Source organism: Aegilops tauschii, chromosome 4 (assembly GCF_002575655.3).
Source record: "Aegilops tauschii subsp. strangulata cultivar AL8/78 chromosome 4, Aet v6.0, whole genome shotgun sequence".
Classification (NCBI taxonomy): domain Eukaryota; kingdom Viridiplantae; phylum Streptophyta; class Magnoliopsida; order Poales; family Poaceae; genus Aegilops; species Aegilops tauschii.
In genome coordinates, this window is record NC_053038.3 from 415220359 (window position 1) to 415226853 (window position 6495).

Below are 6495 nucleotides of genomic sequence, written 5' to 3' on the forward strand. Positions count from 1 at the left end.
AATCGGTAAATGACTGAAAAACAGCAAATGATGTCAGAACATGTTGGAAATTGATGACGTCGCTTTGAATGATGCATACTGAACGCAAAAATAGGCTGGAGTTCAAATAAGTTTAAAAAACATTGAAGTGCCCGTGTAACAGACGAGTTCTCGTCCGAAACCCTGATACTCCGAAAGAGATTGTCCAGTTTGTACACGAGGTGCGTCCAGTTTTCGCCGTGACCCTCTCTACTCTTTTGCACATGCAATGCGGGTGAAATGATGATACCATGCCAAGTTCCAACATTTTCAGAGTTCATTTTGTAGTGATTTTCAATTTCACCGTCATTTAGCTCCCTAAACAAATCGGTAAATGACTGAAAAACAGCAAATGATGTCAGAACATGTTGGAAATTGATGACTTCGCTTTGAATGATCCATACTGAACGCAAAAATAGGCTGGAGTTCAAATATGTTTAAAAAACATTGAAGTGCCCGTGTAACAGATGAGTTCTCGTCCGAAACCCTGATACTCCGAAAGAGATTGTCCAGTTTGTACACGAGGTGCGTCCAGTTTTCGCCGTGACCCTCTCTACTCTTTTGCACATGCTATGCGAGCGAAATGATGATACCATGCCAAGTTCCAACGTTTTCAGAGTTCATTTTGTAGTGATTTTCAATTTCACCGTCATTTAGCTCCCTAAACAAATCGGTAAATGACTGAAAAATAGCAAATGATGTCAGAACATGTTGGAAATTGATGACGTCGCTTTGAATGATGCATACTGAACGCAAAAATAGGCTGGAGTTCAAGTAAGTTTAAAAAACATTGAAGTGCCCGTGTAACAGATGAGTTCTCGTCCGAAACCCTGATATTCCGAAAGAGATTGTCCAGTTTGTACACCAGGTGCGTCCAGTTTTCGCCGTGACCCTCTCTACTCTTTTGCACATGCTATGCGGGCGAAATGATGATACCATGCCAAGTTCCAACATTTTCAGAGTTCATTTTGTAGTGATTTTCGATTTCACCATCATTTAGCTCCCTAAACAAATCGGTAAATGACTGAAAAACAACAAATGATGTCAGAACGTGTTGCAAATTGATGACGTCGCTTTGAATGATGCATACTGAACGAAAAAATAGGCTGGAGTTCAAATAAGTTTAAAAAACATTGAAGTGCCCATGTAACAGATGAGTTCTCGTCCGAAACCCTGATACTCCGAAAGAGATTGTCCAGTTTGTACACCAGGTGCGTCCAGTTTTCGCCGTGACCCTCTCTACTCTTTTGCACATGCTATGGGGGCGAAATGATGATACCATGCCAAGTTCCAACATTTTCAGAGTTCATTTTGTAGTGATTTTCGATTTCACCATCATTTAGCTCCCTAAACAAATCGGTAAATGACTGAAAAATAGCAAATGATGTCAGAACGTGTTGCAAATTGATGACGTCGCTTTGAATGATGCATACTGAACGAAAAAATAGGCTGGAGTTCAAATAAGTTTAAAAACATTGAACTGCCCGTGTAACAGATGAGTTCTCGTCCGAAACCCTGATACTCCGAAAGAGATTGTCCAGTTTGTACACGAGGTGCGTCCAGTTTTTGCCGTGACCCTCTCTACTCTTTTGCACATGCTATGCGGGCGAAATGATGATACCATGCCAAGTTCCAACATTTTCAGAGTTCATTTTGTAGTGATTTTCAATTTCACCGTCATTTAGCTCCAAAAACAAATCGGTAAATGACTGAAAAATAGCAAATGATGTCAGAACATGTTGGAAATTGATGACGTCGCTTTGAATGATGCATACTAAATGCAAAAAAGTCTGGAGTTGTAATAAGTTTAAAAAAATGAAGTGCCCATGTAACAGATGAGTTCTCGTCCGAAACCCTGATACTTCGAAAGAGATTGTCCAGTTTGGACACGAGGTGCGTCCAGTTTTCGCCGTGACCCTCTCTACTCTTTTGTACATGCTATGCGGGCGAAATGATGATACCATGCCAAGTTCCAACATTTTCAGAGTTCATTTTATAGTGATTTTCAATTTCACCGTCATTTAGCTCCCTAAACAAATCGGTAAATGACTGAAAAACAGCAAATGATGTCAGAACGTGTTAGAAATTGATGACCTCGCTTTGAATGATGCATACTGAATGCAAAAATAGGCTGGAGTTCAAATAAGTTTAAAAAACATTGAAGTGCCCGTGTAACAGATGAGTTCTCGTCCGAAACCCTGATACTCCGGAAGAGATTGTCCAGTTTGTACACGAGGTGCGTCCAGTTTTCGCCGTGACCTTCTCTACTCTTTTGCACATGCTATGCGGGCGAAATGATGATACCATGCCAAGTTCCAACATTTTCAGAGTTCATTTTGTAGTGATTTTAAATTTCACCGTCATTTAGCTCCCTAAACAAATCGGTAAATGACTGAAAAACAACAAATGATGTGAGAACATGTTGGAAATTGATTACGTCGCTTTGAATGATGCATACTAAACGCAAAAATAGGCTGGAGTTCAAATAACTTTAAAAAACAATGAAGTGCCCGTGTAACAGATGAGTTCTCCTCCGAAACCCTCATACTCCGAAAGAGATTGTCCAGTTTGTACACGAGGTGCGTCCAGTTTTCGCCGTGACCCTCTCTACTCTTTTGCACATGCAATGCGGGCGAAATGATGATACCATGCCAAGTTCCAACATTTTCAGAGTTCATTTTGTAGTGATTTCGATTTCACCGTCATTTAGCTCCCTAAACAAATCGGTAAATGACTGAAAAACAGCAAATAATGTCAGAACATGTTGGAAATTGATGACTTTGCTTTGAATGATGCATACTGAACGCAAAAATAGGCTGGAGTTCAAATAAGTTTAAAAAACATTGAAGTGCCCGTGTAACAGATGAGTTCTCGTCCGAAACCCTGATACTCCGAAAGAGATTGTCCAGTTTGTACACGACGTGCGTCGAGTTTTCGCCGTGACCCTTTCTACTCTTTTGCACATGCAATGCGGGCGAAATGATGATACCATGCCAAGTTCCAACATTTTCAGAGTTCATTTTGTAGTGATTTTCGATTTCACCGTCATTTAGCTCCCTAAACAAATCGGTAAATGACTGAAAAACAGCAAATGATGTCAGAACATGTTGGAAATTGATGACGTCGCTTTGAATGATGCATACTGAACGCAAAAATAGGCTGGAGTTCAAATAAGTTTAAAAAACATTGAAGTGCCCGTGTAACAGACGAGTTCTCGTCCGAAACCCTGATACTCCGAAAGAGATTGTCCAGTTTGTACACGAGGTGCGTCCAGTTTTCGCCGTGACCCTCTCTACTCTTTTGCACATGCAATGCGGGTGAAATGATGATACCATGCCAAGTTCCAACTTTTTCAGAGTTCATTTTGTAGTGATTTTCAATTTCACCGTCATTTAGCTCCATAAACAAATCGGTAAATGACTGAAAAACAGCAAATGATGTCAGAACATGTTGGAAATTGATGACTTCGCTTTGAATGATCCATACTGAACGCAAAAATAGGCTGGAGTTCAAATATGTTTAAAAAACATTGAAGTGCCCGTGTAACAGATGAGTTCTCGTCCGAAACCCTGATACTCCGAAAGAGATTGTCCAGTTTGTACACGAGGTGCGTCCAGTTTTCGCCGTGACCCTCTCTACTCTTTTGCACATGCTATGCGAGCGAAATGATGATACCATGCCAAGTTCCAACGTTTTCAGAGTTCATTTTGTAGTGATTTTCAATTTCACCGTCATTTAGCTCCCTAAACAAATCGGTAAATGACTGAAAAATAGCAAATGATGTCAGAACATGTTGGAAATTGATGACGTCGCTTTGAATGATGCATACTGAACGCAAAAATAGGCTGGAGTTCAAATAAGTTTAGAAAAACATTGAAGTGCCCGTGTAACAGATGAGTTCTCGTCCGAAACCCTGATACTCCGAAAGAGATTGTCCAGTTTGTACACCAGGTGCGTCCAGTTTTCGCCGTGACCCTCTCTACTCTTTTGCACATGCTATGCGGGCGAAATGATGATACCATGCCAAGTTCCAACATTTTCAGAGTTCATTTTGTAGTGATTTTCGATTTCACCATCATTTAGCTCCCTAAACAAATCGGTAAATGACTGAAAAACAACAAATGATGTCAGAACGTGTTGCAAATTGATGACGTCGCTTTGAATGATGCATACTGAACGAAAAAATAGGCTGGAGTTCAAATAAGTTTAAAAATCATTGAAGTGCCCGTGTAACAGATGAGTTCTCGTCCGAAACCCTGATACTCCGAAAGAGATTGTCCAGTTTGTACACCAGGTGCGTCCAGTTTTCGCCGTGACCCTCTCTACTCTTTTGCACATGCTATGCGGGCGAAATGATGATACCATGCCAAGTTCCAACATTTCCAGAGTTCATTTTGTAGTGATTTTCGATTTCACCATCATTTAGCTTCCTAAACAAATCAGTAAATGACTGAAAAACAGCAAATGATGTCAGAATGTGTTGCAAATTGATGACGTCGCTTTGAATGATGCTTACTGAACGAAAAAATAGGCTGGAGTTCAAATAAGTTTAAAAAACATTGAAGTGCCCGTGTAACAGTTGAGTTCTCGTCCGAAACCCTGATACTCCGAAAGAGATTATCCAGTCTGTACACGAGGTGCGTCCAGTTTTCGCCGTGACCCTCTCTACTCTTTTGCACATGCTATGCGGGAGAAATGATGATACCATGCCAAGTTCCAACATTTTCAGAGTTCATTTTTAGTGATTTTCAATTTCACCGTCATTTAGCTCTCTCAACAAATCGGTAAATGACTGAAAAACAGCAAATGATGTCAGAACGTGTTGGAAATTGATGTCGTCGCTTTGAATGGTGTGTACGAAACACAAAAATAGGCTAGAGTTCAAATCAGTTTAAAAAACATTGAAGTGCCCGTGTAACAGATGAGTTCTCGTCCGAAACCCTGATACTCCGAAAGAGATTGTCCAGTCTGTACACGAGGTGCGTCCAGTTTTCGCCGTGACCCTCTCTACTCTTTTGCACATGCTATGCGGGAGAAATGATGATACCATGCCAAGTTCCAACATTTTCAGAGTTCATTTTTAGTGATTTTCAATTTCACCGTCATTTAGCTCTCTCAACAAATCGGTAAATGACTGAAAAACAGCAAATGATGTCAGAACGTGTTGGAAATTGATGTCGTCGCTTTGAAGGGTGCATACTGAACGCAAAAATAGGCTAGAGTTCAAATCAGTTTAAAAAACATTGAAGTGCCCGTGTAACAGATGAGTTCTCGTCCGAAACCCTGATACTCCGAAAGAGATTGTCCAGTCTGTACACGAGGTGCGTCCAGTTTTTGCCGTGACCCTCTCTACTCTTTTGCACATGCTATGCGGGCGAAATGATGATACCATGCCAAGTTCCAACATTTTCAGAGTTCATTTTTAGTGATTTTCAATTTCACCGTCATTTAGCTCTCTCAACAAATCGGTAAATGACTGAAAAACAGCAAATGATGTCAGAACGTGTTGGAAATTGATGTCGTCGCTTTGAATGATGCATACTTAACGCAAAAATAGGCTAGAGTTCAAATCAGTTTAAAAACATTGAAGTGCCTGTGTAACAGATGAGTTCTCGTCCGAAACCCTGATACTCCGAAAGAGATTGTCCAGTTTGTACACGAGGTGCGTCCAGTTTTCGCCGTGACCCTCTCTACTCTTTTGCACATGCTATGCGAGCGAAATGATGATACCATGCCAAGTTCCAACGTTTTCAGAGTTCATTTTGTAGTGATTTTCAATTTCACCGTCATTTAGCTCCCTAAACAAATCGGTAAATGACTGAAAAATAGCAAATGATGTCAGAACATGTTGGAAATTGATGACGTCGCTTTGAATGATGCATACTGAACGCAAAAATAGGCTGGAGTTCAAATAAGTTTAGAAAAACATTGAAGTGCCCGTGTAACAGATGAGTTCTCGTCCGAAACCCTGATACTCCGAAAGAGATTGTCCAGTTTGTACACCAGGTGCGTCCAGTTTTCGCCGTGACCCTCTCTACTCTTTTGCACATGCTATGCGGGCGAAATGATGATACCATGCCAAGTTCCAACATTTTCAGAGTTCATTTTGTAGTGATTTTCGATTTCACCATCATTTAGCTCCCTAAACAAATCGGTAAATGACTGAAAAACAACAAATGATGTCAGAACGTGTTGCAAATTGATGACGTCGCTTTGAATGATGCATACTGAACGAAAAAATAGGCTGGAGTTCAAATAAGTTTAAAAATCATTGAAGTGCCCGTGTAACAGATGAGTTCTCGTCCGAAACCCTGATACTCCGAAAGAGATTGTCCAGTTTGTACACCAGGTGCGTCCAGTTTTCGCCGTGACCCTCTCTACTCTTTTGCACATGCTATGCGGGCGAAATGATGATACCATGCCAAGTTCCAACATTTCCAGAGTTCATTTTGTAGTGATTTTCGATTTCACCATCAT